Below are 17,907 nucleotides of genomic sequence, written 5' to 3'. Positions count from 1 at the left end.
CATTTTCTGTTGTTCTTGAATGTCATTTTTTAATTATTTAAAACTATGTATGTGTTTTTGGAAGGTATGTGTATATGACTGCTTAGAGGCCAGAAGCATTGAATTCCCTTGGATCTGAAATTACAGTCAATTGTAAGCCACTTAATGTGGTGCTAGTACTCAAATTTGGGTTTCTGCAAGAGTAGTGTGGGCTGTTAATCAATGAGCCATATCTATAACTCCTCTAATGTTCTTTGTATGAATATTTGGTTTTGCCAAATATTGTTGTCAAATTTGCAGATCCCTTATTGATTTTCTGCCTGGGTGATCTTTGAAAGTAGGGTGCTAAAGTTCCTTAAAATGAACGTACTGTCAGTTATTTTTCCTTTTAATTCTGGAAGTTTAAGATTTACTGTATTATTTTACTTTTTTATTTGACAACTAGGGATTTATTATTAATGATGTGTATATGTGTGTTTCTGTGCAGATGTGTATGTGCACATGTGCAAGCAGATGCCTGGTGATGTCAGAAGAGGGCATAGGATCCTTTGGGGCTGGAGTTAGAGGTGAATGTGAGCTACTTGGTATGGGTGAGCCGTTCAGTGTGGGTGCTAGGAACCGAACTTGGGCTCTCTGCAAGCTCACCTGGTGACTAAATTGCTGAGTCATCTCTCTCTCCAGCTCTTAGTTATATTGCTTGTTGCTGTATGTGTTTATACCTTATATGTACTACATGTGTTATGTGGGTATGTTGGGTATAAAATATTTGCAACACACACACACACACACACACACACACACACACACACATTCTTGATGAATGAATCCTTCCATCAGTATATAGCATGTTTTTCCCCTTTAGTGATAATTTTATTACTTGAGCTTTGTTTTGTGTTATGTAAGTATAACCATGCATGTCCTCCTTATCATTTGCATGGAATATCTCTTCCTAATCACCATTCCTGTACCCTCAGATTATGTGTGTTCTTGAAGCTAAAGTGAACGGCTTAGTTACTTATGTCATCACTGTGACTAAATATCTGACAGAAGCAATTTAAGAAAGGAAGTTTGTTTTGGTTCACTATTGGATAATACAGTCTATTATGATGGGAAAGGCATTATGGCAGAATCATAAGGAAGCTGGTCACATTGTGTTTGTGGTTAGGAAGCAGAGAGAGGTTAAGACCGAGATCCACTTGCTCTTTGCTTTTTATTCAGCCCATGACAACAGCTTATGGAATGGATCCATCTGTATTCAAAGGGCTTACATTACAGTTTCAGTATAAGTTTCTTCCTTTTTATGTTGGCCTCACTTTTGATTGCTTTTTGGTTCTGGTATTCTTAAGGTTTCTTTTCTTTTGTGTCTCTACTACAATTTTTTTCATTATAATAATCATGTGACTTCATATAAAGAACTTTAGAGTTATAGAATCCTATTTTAAGATGATAACAGCCTAACATCATTCATATACAAACACTTTAAGGGCTGTTCTATCCTCAGTTTAGGTCATTGATATTATATTTTATTTTTATATCACCTATCTAATAATAATTCATTGCAGTTAAAGTTATTCACTATGGTAGTCATTCAACTCCCCCTTGACCTCGTAGTGCTGCTGAGATTGAATCAAGGGAATTGTACTTGCTGAGCAAGTTCTCTATCATGAGCTAAATCCCCAGTGCTCCCTTTCTCCTTAGTGGAGCACTTGAACTTATGATCCTTTTCCCCTCAGACTCCCTAGTTCTGATATTAAAAATATATAGTATCATGGTTTAATTTCTTAGTTTGAAATAATATGGACTTGTAGAAATTGTCAAATATAATATAGGCTAATGTGTGTATTTCCTTCTTTCATTTTCTGCAGTGGTGGTATCTTAATTATAGCACAAGATAAAGAATAGGTAACTGACATTAGTATACTAGTATATGTGTAATTCTATATCATTTATTATGCATGTAGATTCACTTATCACTGTTAGAGAGAATGGTTCTTTTATAATCGTCTTAGTTGTGGTTTCCATTGCTGTGAAGAGACAGCATGACCATGTCAATTTTCATAAAGGAAAACATTTAAGTTGCAGTTAGCTTACAGTTTCAGAGGTTTAGTCCATTATCATCATGGTGAGAAACATGGTGGCACGCAGGCAGAAATGGTGTTGGAGAAGGAGCACCATCTCGATCGTCAGGCTGCAGAAGGAGACTATGTTACTCTGGGCATAGTTTGAGCATATGACACTTCAAAGCTTACCTCCACAGTGGTACACTTCCTTCAACAAGACCATATCTATTCTAACAAGACCACCCTGTCTAACAGTGCCACTCCCTATGGGCCAAACATTCAAACATGTGAGTCGATGGGGACCATACCTATTCAAACCACCACTATATAACCTTATCTATTTCCCATCTCTAACACTTCTCACTCACACACACACACACACACACACACACACACACACACACACACACACACACACTATAATATATAAGTATATATAAAATCTCACTTTGTAGCCCAGGGTGACCTTGAACCTAGGATCTTCCTCCTTCTGCTTACTGAGTATATATGTATTTCCATGCCCCATCTGCTTCTCTACACCGTAGTCATTTAATATATGTGGAATGTTATGGTATGTGATATTTGGAGACTGATATTTTTTCACTGTGATGCCTTTGAGATACTTCAGGATGGTGCATTTATTAATAATTTAATTTTAAAGTATTATATTCTATTCCATAAAACGTATACAGTAGAGTTGTTCAGTAATTTATTATATGATATGATAAAGCTGCCATGAATATGATGTATTGTTATTTTTGTAGATATAACTTCATTGCTTTGGCATAAATGGTTTGGAGTGATACTCCCTTATTTATAGTGTAATTGTTTGAAATATTTCTTATATACATTTATATAGATAGTTGTATGTTGAAAACATTTCAGTCACCACATATGGCTTTGAGAGCAGAACAAAAGGAGCATGTATCTTCAGATTCCTCTTGTTTTTATCCCAAGTTCAAATATATTCTTTTTTCCCTTTATAGTCTTTAGGAATGGAACCTAGGAACTTGTGCAACATAGACAAGCCTTATAACTGTTTTTAAAATGTTATTTTTTTTCTGTTTAGAGAAATTTCTGTTTTTTGGGGTTATATTTCTCCACGATAAATGGTTGGTATCCCTTTCATTTGAAGATCTCTTCATGTCCACTCTTTTACTGAAGGTTACTTTTGCTGAATATAAAACATAGAATTTCACACATTTAAGATGAGATAATAAAAACTTGTAGCATTCCTTTCAAAATATCTGTTAAGCTCATAAGTTATTTGCATTTATATTTCTAGAATAAGAGCAGTGGTGTTGAATAGGGATAATACTAAGATTCTGATGTGGTACATTACAGATGGAATAAATCTTAATATTCTGGTGAAGAGCTACATCAATATTTTTAAATGTTTCTCCAAGTGATTTCAATGTGGAACAAGACTCAAACAGTTGCCCATTTACAGCTGGACACTTAATGCCTGGCTTGGCACTTTATGTATAGCTTGTTCTAAGTCAATATTTGTTTAAAGAAACCAACTTAAGTATAAATGGACATTATAATAAGTTTTAAATAATTCTATAGCACTTAAATAGTGCCCTAACTTATGGAAGAGATTTAGTTCCACAGTCTAATTGCATAAACTTACATTGAGACCTATTATATAGGGGTATTGAACTTGTTTAATTCAATAAGACATAATTCCTGCCATTGGGTATCCTATGATTTACTGAGGAAGACAGGCCCATGATGAGATTTTTAAATGTCATTGTAGTTGGCAGAAGCCACAGAATTTTGTGTTAGATAGTCAGAGGTGATTAATTTTTGCCTGGGTAGTGAGGCAAAGGAGATGTTAACACAGTCTCTTGCGACATTTTTGGTAAAGAGTCAGAGAGTTTCAGATATGAGGAAATGATTGGTTTTTCCTAAATAGGAGAGATTGCCACTGGTCACCTCCAAGGAGTGGTACAGCCCTGGTTGACAGAGACCTATCACTTGAAACCTGAAAGGTTCACCTAGATGCTTTTTCTGTTGTGCTCCTCAAAACAGTTCATGATGTCATTGGGTGTGGATGATTGTCATTTAATACAGGAAGAATGCAAGGCTCAGAAACATTAAGTGATTTTCTTTTCAGTGTTACATAGCCTGTCGACAGGAATGTGGGGACTGATTTCCTACATTTGCTACACCGTGGGGGCATGAAAAGCAAGTTTGGGCCAGCTTCCTGAGGGCCTTCCATTCAAGGCAGAAGAGTTTAGACATTCTTGACAGGCTATGGGAAGCCATGGAAAGATTTTGAACAGTGGGAGTGACTGTGCCTGCTGACTGCTCTTTGCCACTTGAGCACTCACTGTGTGGCACTTGAAAAGCAAGCTGACAAGTTAGTTTTACACCCCTATCAGCAAGTCAGAACCTGGTAGTTTGTGGTCAAACTGTTTATGTACTTTCTTTTAACAGTTTTTCTCTCAGCCACTTTCTGCTTTATTTAACGGCATCCAGTCATTTCCATCTGTCCTCTATTAGTGGCCAACCTTAAAGGAGCCCTGGCGTGTCCCTCCATCCCATCCTGCCTTAATGAGAAAATGGAGTTCTCTAATTCTGAAATCAGACCCAGCCAAACAAGCAAAGACACAATCGCTTTGGACATGGAACACTGAAATGGTGATTAATCTTCTTCCTGAACATTCTTGTCAAACGCTTACTTCACCTCGCACTTTCTTCATTTCTCAAAAAACATCTGGCATGCAGTTCTCCCGCCTCCTTTCTACATGTTGCCTAATTTCTTCCCTCCTCTTTTCTTGTCTTCTAATTTTGCTACTTGGGGAAGAAAGTTATAAAAGCAAGATGAGGATGTCATAGAGCCAGATGCCTGGAGTTGTCTTCCAGACTCCTCACACAGCATCGTGATGGAGGTCAGGATAGAGACCACTCCCTTTACGACACGACGGGAAGTATATATCACAAAATAAATGAAAGTTAATGAAGGGACAAAATGAACAAAGATCTGGGGCTCCCAATGGCCTGGGCAGTACTATGCTTTACACGCTACAATTTTTAACGATGAAGGTACTGAGGGAGGCTCAGGGAATGGGAGAGGATGTGGAGGTATTAAATTGCAAAGCTGGTTACTATCTTGGTTCCTTTTGGTATGGAAAGAGTCAAGACACAGAGGGTTGTGAGACTTCTTAGAATACCACTTTCTTTTAATTTATTTGTTTTGGTTTTAGATTTTTCATTTTGAAATGATTTTAGACTCATAAGAAGTTGAAAACATTGGACATAGAGTTCCCATGTATCCTTTACCCAACTTCCCTCAATGATAACATTTTACATAACCATGCTAAAATTTCAACAACAAGAATTTATTATAGTACATATGGTCTGAGCATCTCTAGCAGATTTTATGTTCTAGATATTGAGAGACAGGAGTTTTAGGGAAGTAATTAAGGTCATAGGGGCCACAATTGGGGAATTCTAATCCTATGAATTGGTGTTATGATAAGGGAGGAAGAGAGGGGCTTCAAAGTGTCTATGTTTGATTTATAGCACCCACATGACAGCTCACAGCTTTCTGTGTCTGTATTATCAGCCCACTTGATACCTGTTCTGATGTCCAAGGTCACTGCATACACATGGCACACATACATACATATACATACAGGCAAAGCACCCGTACACATGACACAAATTTTCAAAAGGGAGGAACAGTCACTGAAGTCCTCCCTCAAGTGTAAAGATAAAGTCATGGGAAGGCTTAGAGAAAAGGCAACCTTCTATAAGCCAGAAAGAGAAACCTAATCAGAAACCAACTATGATATGCTGATAATGGACTTCTTACTTGCAGAACTACAAGGAAATAAAAGTGTTTTCAAACCATTCAGTTTGTGTTACTTGTTATCTCAGCCCAAGCAGATGAATGCAACCATATTCCATTTTACTAGCTTTTATATTCAGGGAGTTTCTTTTCTGGCATGTAGTATTAACTTAGTTTTCTGAGACTACCGTAAGTACCACAGTCTTTGTGACTTTAAGAATAGAAACGTAGTTTTCACAGTTCTGGAAGTTAAAGGTCCAAGTCACAATGACATTGCCCCTCTCTTTGGTTTGTACATGGTTACTACCTGTTGTCAGTCCTTTACATGGTTATTACTATGTGCATTTGTGCATGCATCTGGTGTCTCTCAGTCCCTAAAGCCCCCCTCTCAAAATTATGCCTATTTTTAAAAGTATCTTTTTATAATGACACCAAGTCAGATTGGATTAAGACTAACTCCACTGGCCTCATTTCAACCCATCACCTCTTTAAAGGCTCCGCCGTCACAAATGGCCATGTTTTTGAGGTCCTGAAGTACCAACATGAATTTTAGCAAACACAATCCAATCTGTATCAACTGTGATAGTTTACTGTATAATTGTCCGAGAGAAGAAGTGTTCTATGAACGCAAATTCTCTTGTGCTTCTTCTACTTTATACTTAAACAAACCTCTATCCACTATCTCTGGCATTAGCTATTTATTTTTCTAGCACTAAAATTTCTTTTCCTGTGTTCAATAAATGTTTATTTATGTCCAGGTCCATCTGAGAGCTGTGTCTGTATAATTTCTGGGTAAGTTTGGCTCGGGTCTTTCTCCTTACACTCAGGCCTAGCTGGAAGTTGCATTCATATGCTATCTCAGTGAATATTCCTGATTCCTTGTCCTATAACACCTTTCTGTTCCCAGAACCAGTTTGTAGCCACACCAAAGAAGCTTCGTGACCATCACCCAAGCAATTTCACAACCCCTAAGATCCCGTGACATACTGGTTACCAGTGGACTGGATCAACCAGTCTCCCCGAATACTATTCAACACTGAATATTTGAAGAACTGACCTGCTTACTCCTTCCACCTGACCTGAAATTTACCCAAGTTTGGGAAACAGCAAAAAATGAAACCAAACTTCTACTCATCACAGGCTACCTATAATGTCATATCAGACACACAACCAAGAAAATAAATATACTGCCCAGGCCCCATCACAAAAATCAAGACAAAATATAGGACCAAAACAATATGCTCCCACCCCCTCAAGACCATTGATCCAGTAGAAATGGTCTTGAATAGTAATTATCTAGATGACCACCAGGACACAAAATTTAAAGGGACAATTCTAAACATGGTTGCACTAATTAATTTTTTTGTCAACTTCATATAAGTTAGCACTATCTAGGAATAAGGATCTCAGTTGGGTAATTGCATCACTTAGCTTCACCTTTAGGTGAAGTCTGTGGGACATTTTCTTGAATAATGATTAATATGGAAGAGACCATCCTACTGTGGGTAGTTCTATCTTTAGGCAAGTGGTCTTGGGTTCTGTAAGAAAGAAGGCTGAGCAAGCCATGGATAGAACAGCAGTAAACAGCCTTCCTCCCTACCTCTTGTTTCAATTCCAGCCCCAGATTCCTGCCTTGTGTTCCTGTTCTGACCTCCCTTAATGATGACCTGTAACCTGTGAGGTGAAAATAAACCCGTTCCACTCCAAATGCTTTGGGCTATAGTCTTTATCACAGCAACAGGAAACTAGGACAGAAGCTGGTACTAGAGAATGTGATATTGCTGTGACAGACCTGACCACATTGTCTTTCAGGGGATTGCATAAGGATTTTGGAACATGGGTTAAAAAAGCCACCGAGTAACCAGAGCTTAGTAACTTATTCTCTGAAAGCTCAAAACAGAAATGCTGAGAGAGGTGTAGATGATGGATGCCTGGCGTATGAAGTTTCAGAGGGACTCGAAGACTCTATCAATGTCATTTGTGTGATATTTTGAATTTAGACTATGTAGATTCTCGTTATCTGGAGATGTGAATTGGCTGTAATTAAGAAGAAATCACCATCTCTTTTCCTCCTGTGTGTCACTGAAGATCTTATTGTCTTCATGGGCCACCTTCCTACCTGGAGTTTCCGGTATTATAAGAGCAAGTCATAACCAAAATCTTGCTTCCATTGATATGTCCCTGATGCTAAGATCTGCATCTTTGACTTGAGACAGAAAAAGGCAAAAGCTGATGAATGTCTGCTTTGTGGCCACATGGTGAAAGATGAATCTGGGCAACTCTCTTCCAATGGCTTGAAAGCTGTCTGTATCTGTGCCAACAAATACATGGTAAAGAGCTGTGGCAAGAATAGCGTTCATATTCGAGTGAGGCGCCATCCTTTCCATGTCACACAAATCAACAAGTTGTTGTCCCATGCTGAGGCTGACAGGCTTCAGAAAAGTTTGCATGGTGCCTTTGGGAAGCCCCAGGGCACAGTGACCAGGGTTCACATTGGCTGGGTCATCATTGTTAAGTCTCAAACCTTGGAACAAATGGCTGAGGTGCCTATTTAATGCATCAAAGTGGACCTGGTCACAAGGTTCTTCAGCATCCCTTAGTCCCGACCCGTTGTAGGTGTGGCTGGTATACTCTGCCCTCCCCCTTTATCTTTTAAATGTTTTAAAAAGAGTTATTTATTTTATTTATACAAGTACACTGTAGCTGTCTTCATGCACACCAGGGCATTGGATCCCATTTACAGATGGTTGTGAGCCACCATGTGGTTGCTGGGAATTGAACTCAGGACCTCTGGAGGAGCAGTTAATGCTCTTAACCACCGAACCATCTCTCCAGCCCCCTCTGCCCTCCACCTTAAACTTCTCCAGCATAGAGGCTGTACTGCCCATCTCTGGCTGCCCTTCTCTATATAATCCAGTCATTTTATCTAACTGGCTCTTTGGTCTACCCTGTACCTTCATGGCCTCTTGTTCTCGTAGTCTCCTAGCTCTCCCCTTCCTCTGCCCTCTTTTCTTCACATGGCTTGGCCCAGGGTCATGCTCACTCTGGACTCTCCCAGATGTCTCTGCTTCTGGAGATGCTGTCCCTTTTATCTACAATAAACGTTCTCCTCTACCATACCTAGGAACAGTCATGTCCTTCCTTTTTATTTATTTATTTTATTTTATTTTTCATTCATCTGGTGCTGAAACCCAGAAGTGGCATAAATGCGCTCCCTTCTGAGGAACTCAGCTTCCCTGAACCAAGCTGCTGGTCTGACTCTCCTAAGGATTTTATGAATAATTTTTTCTGCTGGCTTTTGATTCCCACCAAACTTGATTGTAAAGTCTTCTTCAACTGCTTCTTCCCTCCACTTTTAATCTAACCATCCATTTCTCTTTGCCTACTGAGTAAGTATCCTCTCTCTGGTTACTGGAGTCTGCTATCCTCTTTGGGGCAACCACCATGTGGGCATCTCCCTGCTATGCCCTTTGGGGCCCTGTCATGTGGGCAACTCTTCTTATTAAGACACTCGCTCCTCTCCCTCTATTGGAACCCTCCCTTTTCCAAAAGCCTGTCCCAGTGCACCTCTTCAGCTGTTTTCTCATTTATCTGCTTTAACCATTTGTATCTTTCCTTCTACTTGGGAAGTAACACTACAGAGCTCTCTACTTTATTTACCTTTATCCCCCAAGCCACACACTAGTGTACCAGGGAGCTTTCTCTGACATTACTGGGCCCTACCAGGTGTAAAGAAATGTTTATCCTCTGTGATTTGGGGCATTTCTCTCTGACAAGTCTCTCAGTCTGTTTGGAGTTGCCCTCGATTGAAGTTCTTGTTACCACAAAACTTACCCCATTTGCTCCCTCAGGACCCCTGTCTAGAACTTTCTCACCTTCTCCTAACTACCTACTAAGTTACACAGCTCCTCTACACTCTCCAAGGTCTGTCAACATTTCTTTGTCCCACTTTCCTCAGAACTATCTTGTCTATCTCTCATTGTGACCTCCTAGGCCTATACATTGTGTTTCCTTGCCTCCCCCTAGGAGCTGCCTGCTAAGTCCTTAAGTCCTTCTGGGCCTCTGTGACCTTGTCCCTCCTGTTTCTCAGCTCTGTCCTGGAAGCACTGCAGCTTCTCTATGCACATGTAGCTTCTCCAATATCAGAGCCATCCCCTGGGTAGAGTTACTACTTGTCCCTCCTTATCCCTTATGGCAACACTGTACGATGTCTCTTAGCTGCCTTTCGGAGCTTATTGGAGCTCTCTATGTGGCAGAGTTGGAGTCCCAGAAGAGAAGCCAGAAGAGGCCATTGGCAAAGGTGCAGCCTCAGTTGCAGTGTTGACTCCAGCATATTATAGATTCCATAGTGAGGTGACCATTAAGGATAGTGGCAGGTGTGAAGTAGAACCTGCCTGAGCCTGTGGGACAAGCTGCATATACTTCAGATGACAGGGCCAGAGAAGTGAAGCTATTGAAGCTTCTTGGCACGCAGAAGATTATAAGTTCCAGACATTGGACCCTGAGTTATTTATATTTTTGTATTAGTTAAATTGTGTACAATTCTTAGTTTAAACAAAAGGGGGAAAGATGTAGAGGAATTTTAATCTAGCAACATGACTGCACTGGTAAGGGATCATATCCAAAGACCTTGTAGGTCTATGTGATACAGCTGGAATGCAGACATGCCCTTAGTGAAAACCTTTAATCCCTCTGGCTGGAATACAGATATGCCCTTACTACAAACCTTTAATCCCAAACAATAAAAGGAAAGTTAGTTTATAGAAGGAAGCATCTATTTTGAAATTGATGTCTAAGTGAGAGACAGACAAAGTGATGAATGGGAGAAAGATTTGACAGAATGAGTCAAAGATATGATATGCTCAATTCTCATGAGAACAGACAGGAAAGAGAGACTACATAAGAGCAACATAGGGAAAACGGTTCAGTTGAGTGGAATTGAGTTCAGTTCTCTGCAGTCAGTGCAGTTCGGTCACTTGAGTTTGGTGTAGTCAGTGGAGAGTTGAATGGGACTTGGTGCAGTTCAGTTGAATGCGGTTGAGTTCAGTTGAATTTGTGTAGTTCCATTTAGTTTGTGCAGTTCATGAGTTTATGTAGAAGCAGTTGAAGCCAGAGAATAAGAAAGAGCCAGAGAATTAGAACAAATTGCCAGAGTTAGTTTGAGGTCAAATAAAGCAATACAGTAAGAAGCCAAGGGAAGCCAGATTGAATCAGCCGGCTTAAAGAGGAGTTTGAATCAGTACAGCTCAGTTAAACCAGCCAGTCAGAGTTCAGAAAGAGCTAGAAAGGATGAGTTTATTTATCACTAAGTCTCTGAGATGACAAATACATCTGATGAATTAAAGTTACTTACATGGTTTGACTTTGGTTTTATTTGATTTGATTTCTGCTATGTCTTGGTTCTTTACTCTTGAAGTAAATAAAAAAGTATTTAACTTGTCTTTTGACTTTACTGTCACTCACAGATATGAGACCTAGGATATATATTTTTCTTTTCAAAATTGTGCAGTTTAATGAATTCTAGGGTATTATTACAATGTAGATCAAGAACTTGCATATTTCCTCTCTCTCAGTCCCAATGCTACTGTATAGGAGGACTCAAAGTATCATTTCTTTGTAGGGTAGAATAATATAGAGCATGAGAATCTCATAATTTAGGCATGTATTTGGTCAATATTGACTGTTCTGGAAAAGATCCTAAGGATATCTTCAGGACATGTAAATTTTGAGGCACCAGTCATTAGGGCAGTTGGTGATTTCATCCACAAGAAAGGAAAATAAGCTGTTGGAAGCACAGTGCTGTTTTGTAAACCACCACCGCACAGTTTAGGATGCTGTAGAGTATTATGGTATAGACACATATACGCCCTGTGCTTCCTGGATGCAAAATTAACTCAAACAAACAAACAAACAAACAAACAAACAAATAAACAAAAAGTAGTCCTCCTTTATACAAATGATAGATGGCTGAGAAAAAAATAGGGAAATAATACCTTTCGTAATAACCACAAATAAAATAAAATATCTTTGTGTAACTCTATCCAAACATATGAAAGACCTGTATGACAAGAACTTCAAGTCTTTGTAAAAAGAAATTGAAAAAGGTACCATAAAATGGAACAATCTCCCATGCTCGTGGATTGGCAGAATTAACATAGTAAAAATGGCCATCTTACTAAAAGCAATCTATGCAATTCCTATCAAAATTCTAACACAATTTTTATAGACCTTGAAAGATCAATTCTCAACTTCATATGAAAAAAAAAACCCACAAAAGCTAAAATGATTCTGTACAATAAAAGGACTTCTGGAGGTATCACCATCTCTGATTTCAAGCTGTACTACAGAGCAATAGCAATACAAACCACATGGTATTAACATAAAAAAAGATTGAACAATGGAACAGAATTGAAGACCCAGAAATAAACCCACATAATTATGAACACTTGAATTTTGCCAAAGAAGTCAAAACCATACAATGGAAAAGTGAAAGCATCTTCAACAAAAAAGTGCTGGTTTAACTGGATGTCTGCATGTGGAAGAATGCAAATAGATCCAAATTTATCATCTTGCACAAAACTCAAGTCCAAGCAAATAAAAAACCTCAACATACAACTGTATATACTAAATCAAGTAATAGAAGAGAAAGTGAGGAATAGCCTTGAATTCAGGGGAAAACTTCCTGAACAGAACACCACCAACTGAGGCATTGACTGCAAACTGTACAACCACTCTGGAAATCAGTCTGGAGGTTCCTCAGAAAATTGGACATTGAACTACCAGCTATACCTCTCTTGGGCATATACCCAAAAGATGCCCCAACATATAACGAAGACACATGCCCCACTATGTTCATAGTAGCCTTATTTATAATAGCCAGAAGCTGGAAAGAACCCAGATGACCTTTAACAGAGGAATGGATACAGAAAATGTGGTAACATCTACACAATAGAGTACTACTCAGCTATCAAAAACAATGACTTCATGAAATTAAAATTAAAATTCATATAGAAGTGCAGAAGACTCTGGATAACCATAGCAATCCTGAGTGAAAAGACTAATGCTGGAGGGATTATCATACCAGATTTCAAGTTATATTACAGAGTGATAATAAAAAGCATATGATACTGGCACAGAAATTGAAATGTAGATAAATGGACCACAATGGAAGACTCAGTCTTAAGCATATATAATTATAGGTGCTTGTTATTAAACAATAATGTCAAAAATACACACTGGAGGAAAGATTCCCTCTTCAACAATGGTGCTGAGAAATGAGTGTTCTCACATAGAAGAATACATTTAGAGCCACGTCTATCACTCTACACAAAAATCAACTCAGGATGTATCAAAGACCTCAATGTAAAAACTGAAACTCTGAAACATCTACAAGAAAACAGGGTAGCCTCTATGATATAGGTGCAGGGAAGGACTGACTGAATAGGACTCTATTTATTCTGGAATTAAGGCAACAATTGGCAAATGGGATCTCATAAAACTAAAAGGCTTCTGAACAGCAAAGGAAATGAACAAGCTTGTGAAGAAAAGGCCCACAGAGTGGGAGAGAATATTTGTCAGCTATACACCTGATAAAGGCATCCAGAAGACAAAAAGAACTAAAAAGGGAGACCCAATAAAAATGAGCTATTTATTTGAACAGAGTTTTCAAACAAAATAATAAAAATGGCTAAGTGATGTCTTTAAGTGTTCAATATCCTTAGCATTAATAGAAATATAAATTAAAACTTTGAGGTTTTATCTAACTCCAGTCAGAAAAATTAAGATCAAGAAAAAAAGTGACAGTAAATGTTGCTGAGGTCGTAGGAAAAGGGGACCCCCCACTCACTGTTGCTTGTATTGCAAACTAGCCACTATAGAAGTCAGAATGGAGACTTGTCAAAAAACTAAGAGGAGACCAACCACATCACCCAGCTCTACCACTTCTTGCTATTTACCCAAAGGACTTGACTCCATGGTTGCTTGCTCAGCCACGTTCATTGCTGCTCTATTCACAATAGCTGGTAAATGGAAACAATGAAAATGTGATACATATACACAATAAATTAGATTCATCTGCAAAGAAAAAAGAAAATTATGAAATTTAGAGGTAAATGAGTGGAACAGGAAAATATTATACTGAATGTGGAAAACAAGACCTACAAAGACACAAATGCTCCATGTTCTCTTATTTCTAGATATGTGCTAGTTATTTTCCTATTATTGTGATTAAAACTTATAAAGGAAAGCTTTTAGTTTTTCCAGTGTGTTCAGGAGGTTAGAGTCTGTGATGGCAAGGCAAAGGCATAGTGACAGGAACACCTGAGAGCTCAAGTCTTGATCTGCAAATTAGAGAAAGAGAGACCACTGGAAATGGCATGAGTCTGTTGAAATCTCAAAGACTGCCCACAGTGACACACTTCCTCCAACAAGGCCACACCTCCTAATCCACCCTAAACAGTTTCACCAACTGGAGAGCAAGCATTTAAATATATGCTCATGATCAGGGTTCCCCTTCCCATCTTCTCCCAGATCCTCTCTACACACCTAATACCACATCTTTATATATTACTTTAGAAAACAAACAGACAAATAAAAAACCCAAACAAACTACAATAACTAGAACAAAAGGTGAAAGAGCACAACACACACACACTCCATAAAAACATAAAAATGAAAACTATGAAGTACAAGCAGAAGACCTGTAAGATAAAAAACTAAACAAAGCAATATGAGACAAAAAATTAATAAAATCGCCATTGAGTTAATTTTGTGTTGGCCATCTACTCATGGAAATGGTGTCCACCCTTATGTGTTGACTATACACACACACACACACACACACACACACACACACACACACACACACACATACACACACACACAGAGAGAGAGAGAGAGAGAGACAGACAGACAGACAGAGAGAGAGACAGACAGGCAGAGAGACAGAGAGAGACAGAGAGAGAGAGAGAGAGAGAGAGACAGAGAGAGAGACAGAGAGAGACAGAGAGAGAGAGACTCATTGGGAAAAACTAAGTTTTCCTTTGCAAGGAGATGTCAATTGGAGATAGTGGTCAGGGCTTGTGTCTAATTTCCCCTCTCAGTAGTAGTACCTCATCTATCTTGGACTTGTGCATGCTCTGTGTATGCTGCCACAGTCTCTGTGAGTTCATGTGTGTGAGTCCTTTTGTGTCTGGAAGTCACTTGGTAACATCCGTCTCATCTGCCTCTTACAAGTACCTTCATGCTATATCTAATACATTATTTGAATTATAATTTTGATCACATTTGTTCTTTAATTATTTCATCTATGTGTATAATGTATTCTGATTGCTCTCATCACCTACTCTCTCCCGTTCTCCCTGCACTTCCTATTAACTTCCTCTTTCTACAAGCTCCTTTCCTCATATATGTGTCTTTTAGTTTTGTTTTGTGACATGTTGAGTTTTAAGCAGGGCTATCTGTGTGACCAGGGCTATCTGTGTAACCGTGGCCTCATCTATCACTAAAAATTTTGTCATTTAAAAAATTTATACAAATACAATCGCACAGCAGGTGACATGTTGAGAATGACAGTGCCCGACATAATGCCCTTGAAATGTATTCAAGTTGTCACCTGTATTGTTAGTTACTTTTTTGTTATTATGACAAAACACCTGACATAAAGAAATTTTATATATATATATATATACTCATGATATCAGAATATTCAATCTGGGTGTTTTTTCCCATTCATTTGGTCAGGACCTCATGCTGTCAGAATACATGGCAGAGGAGAATTTTCATCTTGGGATGCAGAAAGTAGAGTGAGAGAGAGAGAGAGGAAGGGGCTAGGAACAACAAGATACCCAAAGAGAGCTACTACCTAGGTATTAGGCTTAAACTCATGATCTTCTGGTAAATATTTTATATTTATGGTTCATTCCTTTTACTGGTACACAGTCTTCCACGTCACAGACCATAGTTTATTCTTCTCATTTACACATTCAACATTGGGTTGTTTTCTAATGTTTTGTTGTTACAAACAAAACAGCTGTAAACATCTATATATAGTCTTTTAAAAATGTGTGTGTGTGTGTGTGTGTGTGTGTGTGTGTGAACTAAGTACCCAGAAGTGTAGTTGTTAGCTAAAATGGTACTTAGTTACATGTGTAGCTTAAGAAATGGCCAACTTGTTTTCTAGATTGGTTATATTTTATGTCCCAAATGGTCCATAATAAATCTTATTTCTCCACATATTTAGTGATGTCATACTTCATTTTAGCTTCTTGGAGGGGTTTGGCATGATATTGTACTGTGGTATAATTTGTGTTTTTCTAATGGCTAGTAATATTTGTAAGATGTCTTTTAATGTTCTTTATCTGTGTTCTAATTGAATTTGTTGTAATTTTTCTTTACTATCGACCTTTGAAAAAATTTTCTAAATATTCTGGCTTTCAGTCTTTTAACAGAAATGTGGTTTACAAATTCTGTTTTCAGGCTGTGTCCCATCATTTCTTCTTCTTTTAAACTTTTTATTGATTCTTTGTGATTTTCACGTCATGTATCCCAGACCCACTCATCCCCCTGTCCCTTCATATCTGCCCTTTGCTCTTGCAACCTCCTTCACAAAATAAAACACACAAGCAAGCAAACAAACAAAAACAACAGCAAAACCATAGAAAACATCTCATTGTGGAAGTTGTAGTCTATCACAGTGTGTCCCATGGCGTATCTCTGTCCACACAGATTCATTTGCAAATGTTCATTGCAATGTATCATTGGTCTGACTCAAGATCTCTGGCTTCTGTGACACCATCAATATTGGATCCTCATTGGGACTCTTCCTGGTTATCCTATTGCTGCCCTGTGTCATGGAGATACTGTGCCCTCAACCTTTCACAGATAATAGGGATTTGGGGTTGCACCAATTCAGAGCCCTGGATCTGGGCCTGGGTGGTAGCTGAGCTGGTCAGCGCACTGGCTCTCCCTTATCTGCACCACCAGGGTGGGCTCTCCAGCACTGCTCTGGCTAGACCACCCAGTGCTGCCATCAGTAGGAGGCAGGGTCAGATCTCCTGCTCTCCTGCCCTCTGGGCTGGCTCACCCACACCCACATCTCCAGAGCCAGCTCCACTATGCTACCCATTCTAGAGGTGGGACCCACTCTGCCAAGCACTGCAGCCTGTGAGGGGCTTGGCCAGCTCTTGTGCTCTCACACCATCAGGTTGACCTGGGCCTTCATCAGGGCCAGCTCCACAGTATTGCCCAGTAGAGATGCAGGGCGCCTCTCTCCTGAGCTCTATAGCCAGTGAAGAGGCAGGGGTAGATTTTCTATTTTTATGATCCCAGGGTCAGCTCTCCTGGCTACTGCAGGTGGTGAGGCAGAGGGCATCACTTCTGCATCCAAGCCACCTCCTGCCAGAGAGGGTCTGGCCAGCACTCCCATGCTCTTGCCCTCAGGTTCACCTGCACTTTCTTCACCAGGGCCAGCTCTACTGTGCAGCACAGATGAGGTGCAGGGCCTGCTCTCCTGAGTGCTGCAGCAAGCGAGGAGCAGGGCTAGGTCATTTAGTATCATGACTTCAGGGCCAGTTCTCCTGATTGTTGCAGGTGGTGAGGGGTAAGGGGAAAGGTATCACCCCCATCCCAGCCCCGCATCTATGCCACCTCACACCAGAAGAATGGAGGGGCCAGCTCTCCTGACCTCTCAGCCTTGGGGCTGGTTCATCTGTATCCTCGGCCACCAGGGTCAGCCATACTGTGCTCTCCAGGTGAGATTCAGGGCCAGGGTTCAGCTGGTAAGGGGCAGGGATTGCTCTCCTGTGCTTATGTCCCTGTGGGCAACTTTTCTTACTGCTGGAGGTGGTGAGGGGCAGGGGGTGACATCAAATCTATGCCCATGCCACCCCACAGCAGAAGAGTTGTGTTCTCTGGGAGAGGCATAGAACCTGTTTTCTCCAAGGCTGACACTGGTAAGAGATGGGCCTAGATCTGTGGAGCTCTGAGTCAAGTGAGGGGTGGGACCAGTTATACACAACCCCTGGGCATCCATGTAGTCCCTGGGGAATGTCCTGACCAGGGACAGCCCCA

This window comes from Rattus norvegicus, chromosome X (genome assembly GCF_021556685.1).
Source record: "Rattus norvegicus strain SHRSP/BbbUtx chromosome X, alternate assembly SHRSP_T2T, whole genome shotgun sequence".
Classification (NCBI taxonomy): Eukaryota; Metazoa; Chordata; class Mammalia; order Rodentia; family Muridae; genus Rattus; species Rattus norvegicus.
The sequence above is the reverse complement of the archived record's forward strand: the minus strand, read 5'-3'. Positions refer to the sequence as shown.